Source organism: Ictidomys tridecemlineatus, chromosome 4 (genome assembly GCF_052094955.1).
Source record: "Ictidomys tridecemlineatus isolate mIctTri1 chromosome 4, mIctTri1.hap1, whole genome shotgun sequence".
Lineage (NCBI taxonomy): Eukaryota > Metazoa > Chordata > Mammalia > Rodentia > Sciuridae > Ictidomys > Ictidomys tridecemlineatus.
Genome location: NC_135480.1, coordinates 62,786,912 through 62,795,001, shown reverse-complemented (window position 1 = coordinate 62,795,001; position 8,090 = coordinate 62,786,912). Strand labels below are relative to the sequence as shown.

The 8,090-nt window shown below is 41.9% G+C and overlaps 1 pseudogene; it reads right to left on the bottom strand.

Annotated features, from left to right (window-relative positions):
- Nucleotides 1-2,936: 2,936 nt before the first annotated feature.
- Nucleotides 2,937-3,892, bottom strand: LOC101978093 (C1GALT1-specific chaperone 1-like; annotated as a pseudogene).
- Between the last annotated feature and the right edge of the window lie 4,198 nt (nucleotides 3,893-8,090).

Sequence of the window (8,090 nt, the reverse complement as noted above, 5' to 3'; positions counted from 1 at the left end):
CTGAGATAAGCCTCCAGGTGCCTGTTCTAAAACAGTTTATCAGTTCTGTAAAATCAATGTAAAATCCCTCAGTTAACAAAACTAAGAGAGTGAGCCAAGATGACATGCTTAGATACTGTTCCCCTGTTTCACACAACCAGCCTCTTTATTCCTCAGTTCAATTACCAAAAGTTCACAGTTCCACCTTCACCTTCTGAGACATTCAGGAAAAAAAAAAAAAAAAGCAGGAGGACCCATACCCATATCTGCCATGTCTTTTGTATATATTTTTTTCCTTTCTCCCTTTGCTTGGGGGTTTGCAGGGTGCTTTGGAATAGTGATGATAAAAGTGAAGATAATTGGAAACTGCCTGAGATGTTTTGTGGTAGGCACATCATTTCTGGATTCTTAAAACATGAAGGGGTTGTTGTTCAGGGCTGAGAAGAAATACATGATGGTTTTCCCAGAGACCATTGCTTTCTGACTCCAAAATGCTGCTGGTTGGGAAGACTTCCTGAGGAAATGTCATCTGGGTTCAGCTTTAGAATCCAGTAAAGGGCAAAAGCCATTCCAGGCACAATTTCAGTGGAGTGAGTTGCTCACTTTGCCTTCTTGTCTGTCTGTCTGTCTGTCTGTCTCTCTTTCTCTCTCTCTCTTTTTTAATTAACCATGAAAATAATTCTTCATTTCCTTCATATTGTCTGATATTATCAATCATTTCTTTCAAATGATGAATTTATGTATCAATAGAAACACTGTTATCTGTCCCTGTCTCTCTCTTGACATCACTACTTCGTTTCATATGTCTTCAGTTTTCTTCTTTGATCCATGGTTTCTACTTCTTTTTTAAATTTTTATATTTACTTTGATTGATTGATTGATTGATGCTGGGAATTGAACCCAGGGCTTAGCATATGTGAATCACAGTGTACCACTGATCTATAGTCTGGACCCCCTCATAATTTTAAACATAACCATAGATTGCCATGACATGGCTCATCTCTATCACTACCTCTGGCCATTGCCTTATCCCTAACTACAGATTTTCTTACCAGTTCTGTTTTATAATTACTAAACCTGATTTGTTCAGTTTTTTCTTTTAATCTCACATTATCAAAATGTTTTTCAGTAGACGGAAGCCAGGGAACAGCTTTCTCTTGGATAGGTACTCATTTATTAATTCTTCAATTGTTCACTGAGTTCCTTTTATGAACTCACTATATATAAGGTACCATAGAATAAAAGAGACACATGGCCCTGTCTCAATACAGATAAGTGAACAGTTTTAAAAAATCATGTTATTAGAGAGGAAATGGGCAGGGAGCACCTACTGGAGTTCTTCAATAGGCTGTGGTATATATCTGTGCTTAAATGCAGGCTTAGATTGGGGATCCATAAGTTATAAATGGCAGCTGAGGCTACTGGAAGGAGTGGGTTAGATTATCCAGGGACAGAGCTGAAGGCAGAATGCTAAATAACACCAGTAGTTAAGGAACATGCAAAGGAGGAAATGCCTAAAAAGGGAACTGAAAGAGAGGAAGATCCCCGGGAGGGTTCAGTGTGGAAAGAAAAGGAGAAGTGAGTTTGAAGGAATCATCAGCTGTGTCAAATGCCTATTCCAAATGGCTTTGGATAAAAATAGACCTTTAGTGACATTGGCCAGAGGAGTGAGAGACACAATAGCCAGAGTTCAGCAAGTTCAAGAATGAGGAGGAGTAAGAATTGAAGACAGGGTGGCAACAACTCTGGTCAGTTAACCTTGCGGAATGGAGAGGTGGGTGGGGCTGAGGATGGTCATGAGGCTTATAAATCTGCCCCTGCAACAGCAGGAGATGTGTCTTAGAAATGGATGTGACAGACATTCTAGAGGCACCTCTATCTAGAGAAGGACACTGACTGCAGGAACTGAAGGCCTGAATCTGTAGGACAGTAGGTAGTAGAGTCTCAGTTCCCACAGAATGCTACTTCTTCAAAGGTCTTTTCATCTCTGGATTCTTAGCACACCCCCGACCCCTTGGCCAAAGTAGCATGGGGTAGGCCCTTAGCAAATATTTGTTGAACTGATAACTGAATGAATAGATGGATGAAATTGAATTAAATACTGTTCTGTTCTATAATCCCTTTTGTTGAGCTACAAAATAGTGTTTGTAGAAGGTGTTGTCTACTTTTCCTTCCACCACTGAAATTGTTATATTATGTGATCTGTTATCAGGGTGAGCATTATTGATAAGCTAACTGGGGGAAATTCAGCTTCCTTCAAAGGCCCAGTGATCAGAAATGAGGTGAGAGAAGTGACCTTTTAGAGAAAAAACTAAGGACCAAGCCAGATACTAACCTGTTTTGAGAGCTGCAAGAGAGCTGCACACGGCTGCTAGAGACCCTGGAGGGAGGCTTCAAACACTCCTGTACATATAATTTCAACACATGGAACTTTTGGAAGCTCTCCATACACTTTGGGCTGACTCACTGAAGTGCTTACCTTTCAATATTTTCTTCCAAGGCTCTAGAGTAAGTCCTCAGATGGAGGACTTTCCCAAACTCTCTCTCCTCTAGTACCCTTTCTCATTCCCCCAGGAAGATGCCTCCACATACTTCAGATCTCCCTGCACCTGCCCTATTTCAGAGCCTCCTTATCATCAGTCTGCTTTTTTCTTTTGTTTTTCTGCTGAAAGGGGAAATTCATGCTACTCCTCATATTCTCTAGGCTCATCTCTGTTCCAATCTGCCCCCCCTTGCCCTAGCCCACTTAAAAATATATTTATAATTATATCCTTTATTTACATAATTATTTTTAAAACATTTCTTTTTAACACACTTGAATTTTTCATATGTGTTTTAAGGGAAAAATTCCACCCTATTTAAAAATGTACTAGTAAACTTTAATGTGTGATTATATTGTATTACAAACAATGACAATGTCTTATATGATGATCAAACACATGCTCTTGTTCCATTTCTCAGTCATTATCAGAATCCTTTGGAGGCAAGAAAATCACATCATTGAAAAGATGTCCAAACGCCTTAAGATGGTATATCCCATACATCATTATATGCATCTGATTAGGAGTCAGTCCATTAAGAGTAACAGCCATATCTGAACAACATCCTTCTACCACCTGGTTGGAGTGATTAGTCATTGCTTCTTTAATAAAAAGCCCAATAGATTTGGTATTAAATACATTTTTCATCTGTATCTTCTGCATTTTCTGCAAATTCTCCAGCATATTTCAGGCAGACTGCTAGCTGCTTATCTTCAGATATCTTCCAAATCATTCCTCTCTGTTCAGGACACTTTTTTTAGGGACACTGAGAAGACTGTTAAGTCTTTCCATTGATTCTACCCTTAAAACAATTCCTCCTTCCACACTCACATATTCAAGGTCTCCATGTTTTATACTGTGACCTATATAGAAAGGTTGTGATGGATCCTTTTTTAAAAAAAAAATACTTTAGATCTTCAACTATACAAATGTAGTGGGGCGCACAAGGAAGAACCGGTTGTATTGGTCGCCATACTTATCAAAGGTGTATTTGTAAGCTTTTCTCATCACTAACCAACTGCATGTCACTTGTTTCCATATTAATTGACTCAAATATTTCAACATTTTCAAAACTGAAGAACTCTGCTTTGTCACAGTGTTTGGTTCAAGAATCCTTCACTGCAGCCCAAAGACTCACATATTTGGGTTTTACAAGGATGATACAATATACCTGCAAGCTCTTAGTGAGCTCTGTGTTCATCCTCTGAAACTTTCAAGAGATTTTCTTTGTTAGGAGCTGGTACATAATGATGCTCATGGTGGTGCATTGTATTTCCAGGACCAATTCTAACATAGCCTAGCATAGTGATCAAAGCCCATAAAATGCTTCCAAGAATCACACTCTTCAAAAATGAACTGCTTTCAGAAAGCATTTTTCTCACGTCTTGAATGGCTTGGGGACAGGAAGGCCCAGCTTTCTTTCATGGTCATGGTACACCACTCTATCACGCTCCTGGCTGGGCTACTCTAGGTGCTGGTGGTGCCCTCTAGTTGGTCTTGCTAAGCGCCAGGATATCCTGGAAGCTAATGCTCGGGGGGCTGGTGGGTGGCCAGTAGAAGAACCCTGTGCCAGGCAGAAGGGCCTATGGCCTTGCACCCTAGCCCACTTTAAAATTTGTCCCAGAATAATGTTTTTAAAACCCAAAGATGTGAGTCTTTGGGCTGCAGTGAAGGAGTCTTGGACCAAACGCTGGACAAAGCAGAGTTCTTCAGTTCTGAAAATGTTGAAGTACTTGAGTCAATTTATATGGAAAAAGTGGCATGTGGTTAATGATGGTGTTATTCCCTGCTTAAAATCCCTCCGTGGTTCCCAGTGGATTTCAGAATAAAGTCCCAATTTTTAGCAGAGAAGAAGAGTATGCTATATAGCGGTGGCGCATGCCTGTAATCCCAGGGCCTCCAGAGCCTGAGGCAGGAGAATCGAGGGTTCAAACTCAGCCTCAGCAATTCAGGGAGGTCCTGAGCAACTTGATGAGACCCTGTCTCAAAAAAAATATATAAAAAAGGGCTGGGGATGAGGCTCAGTGGTTAAGCAATCCTCAACTCCAAAAAGAAAAGAAAAGGACTTGCCCGAGGCACTTCTGATCTGTCCTCTCTCACCTCCCTTTTCAGCAGAGTCAGACTGCAGCGATGGCAGCTCCAGAGAACAGCACATGTTTTCTTTCACAGCCAGGCACCTTCACTTCCCACTTTTCCTACAGGTTGAAACATTGCCCTCTTTCTCTTTTGACCTTCCTCTTATAGCCTCCTGATGGGTATGTACCTAGCCCAGACCATGCTGCTGTCTGTCCCTCTCTGGCATTGGCCTCATTGTGTTTTAGCTTCTTATTTTCACAGATGCAATCATATCAAACATTTGAGGACTTGGGTAGGTTACTAAGGATGTGAGGACTGGAGGTGGGGGGGACACTGCATAGTTTACCATAGTTCACGCCTTAAAATTTCCACCCAAGGTCTCTCCTCTCTGAAATTTCTTTCCTTCAATCAGCACTCCAATGCTGCATATCTGCATATGGTATCTGTTTCTTTTCCCTTGTTGCAGGGGGCCAGGGGTGTCATTGTAAAGCTCCCTTGTTTCATGCAACCCCATTCCTTCCATCTCTACTCAAATACCAGGTGGTCATAAACTTTGGTTATGTCCCTTCAGGGTAGTTTATCATAGATTCTCTTAATCTCTTAAAAAAGAAAGAAGAAAATAAATAAATGAATAATAAAGTTATCGAGGTGTCCACATGTTACACATCTCTCTTCTTGAATTTTCTGTGAGCTCCTCAAGGCCAGGCCTGTCTGAATCCCATTCATCTCTGGTGCAGTTGGGAACTGGCACAGAGAGGAACAATAAATGCATGTTAATCAGCATTGTCATGGCTGGGCCACAAGTGAGCCTCCAGACTGTGATATGACCAGATGGGGCTGGGCACTGTGGGATTGCAGGTCAGTGAGAAATACCTCTCATTTCCTACCCTAAAGGGTTGGGCTTCAGACTACCTGCCACCCGCCCTTGTTCTCAGAGCTGACTCATACCCAGAAATACATCCACAGCCCCTGTCAACAATCTCTGCCTCTCAGTACTCTGCTAAGCCAGACAAAGGCACTATCCATCTGCTGGGCACTTTCACAAAGCCTTTCCTCCTCCAGGAAGCTGGCCACCTCTGTGGCAGTCTCAAGGAGCCATGTTCCCTCCAGATTATCTCTCTTAAGAATAGGCTCTAGGTTTGTTCCCACCCTGATTGCTCATCCCGTAGCATAAGGCTGCCATCTCAGCCTCCCCACAGCTCTCCCTGCCTGCAGTTCCCCCTCCTTTAGCCTGTTCTTCACCCCCAGAAAGATGGTTTTAATGCCGAATGGATCTTGACCACCTGCCCCAGGTGACAGTCTTTTCAGGGCTTCCACTACTTTATTTGAATTGGGAAACAATATATATATCATGAAATCCACCCATTTTAAGTATATAGTTGGATGAGTTCCAGTAAATTTTACAGAGTTGTGCAACCATCATCAAAATTAAAAATTTAGAACACTTGGATCACCCCACCACCACCACACACACCCCAAGAATTCCACTGTGGTCTTATTTCCTACTCATGCAGTTAATATGCTTCCACTCCCCAGCCCCAGGCAACCACTGCTTTCATTTCTGTCTCTATAGGTTTGTCTATTCTAGAAATTTCATACAAATGGAACCATACAATATATAGTCTTTTGTGTTATAGCTTTTGTTATAAATTGAATGGCTACTCCTCCACCCCTAGATTCATATGTTGAAGTCCTAACCTCTTGCAACTCAGAATGTGACTGTATTTGGAGATAGTTTTTAAAGAGGTACTTAAGTTAAAATGAGATCATTAGGATGGCCTTAATTTAATATGATCTGTGTCTTTATAATGTAAGGGACCGGCGAAACATCAGAGGAAGAGACCACAAGAGACCGGCTTCATGCAATATGCATAAGGGGATTTTTATTGAGGATCCTAATTCAGCGCGCTGAGGCTCTAGGCTCACTCAGGAAGATAGAGTAGCCCAGAGCCCAGAGCAGGGGTTGAGCAATGCTTAAATACACTTTTTTGGGGAGGGCGGAAGCTTTGCATACATCAGGGCAAATCATCACGAAGCGTGGGAAAATCAAACAACAACTCTTAGACCTGATTAGTACTTTCATTGGCGGGAACAGGCTGGGCAGGGGTGATTGGTCACTTCTAAGCAGGATACACATTCTAACTGATTGGTTTTGGGGCCTGGATGCCTACGTGCTGGGCTACTCTGAGCCCTTAGTTATTAAACAGCCAGAGGATCAGGAGGAATATTTACTGGGCAGTTTGGGTATTGTCCTAACAGAGGAATTTAACAATACCTGGTCCTTCACTTTTTAACTCAGGCCCTGCAGCTTGGACACTTTACAATGCCTGGTCGTTTACACTTTAACTTCAATTTCTTTTACAATAAGAAGAGGAGATTAGGACATTAACACATGTAGAAAGAAGGCCATGTGAATATACAAGGAGAAGGTGACCATTTACAAGCCTGGAAGAAAGTGCAAACACACACACACACACACACACACACACACACACACACACACATGCACACACGCGCATGGATTCTAAGTTCTCTAGGACTTTTGGTTAAGTTGGGATAACAAGACCCTCTCAGGAACACTGGGAACAATGGGAATAATGGCAGTACCTATTCCATGGGGTTGTGAGGATTCAAAAGGATGACAGAGGTCATTTGCAGCTTGTCTCAGCACAAAGGGAGTCACTGTCATGGTTGCCCCATCATTTTGACTATTAAAGATGAGAAAACTAAACTCTGAGGTGTTTGGTGACTTTTCCCAAGGTCACACAGCCATGAAATGACTGGTTATGAACTGGAAATGAACACTGGTTAGAGAAGAAGGCAATAAATAATCTAGGTGCTAACAAGCACTGCAGAGACCATTTTGTTCAGATTGGCAAGGCATCTGACTTATCTGGACCTCAGTTTCCTCATCTGTAAAATGGGGAGAATAATCAGACATATTGAGTTTGAGGTATTAGAGGAATATAAGTGCTAATAATTAAACAACACCTCTCTTCTGGGTGGTACTTCACAGAAGTTTACAAATCTTATTCAAGTCCTTTATCTCATTTGATAAACCTTGTGAGATAGTCAGATATTATAACATAGCAACCATGGCAGACTATATAAATGGGCAAAAGTTATTCCCCTTCTTCATACCTACACTTTCTGGAAGTCTCCTTCCACACTGTTTTGGCTTTGTGATCTGCTGTGACTAGAAACATTCTTGAGCATGGAGGCTTGCCCTCTCTTGTTACTCTTGGAATCCTGGGGCCACCATGCATGTGATGGCCTGACTAGGCTGCTGGAGGATGTAAGGCCACATGGAGGAGAATCGAGGTGCCCCAGCCAATTGCCAGTCACCAAAATGTGAGTGAGGCCATGTTAGACACATGCTAGCTCAACACAGATCAGCTGAGCTGGCTGAGACCAGAATTATGTGCTATGTAAATCTACTAAATTGTGGAATTGTGAGCTTAAAAAAAAAGGTTGTTTTTTTAAGCCACTATGTTT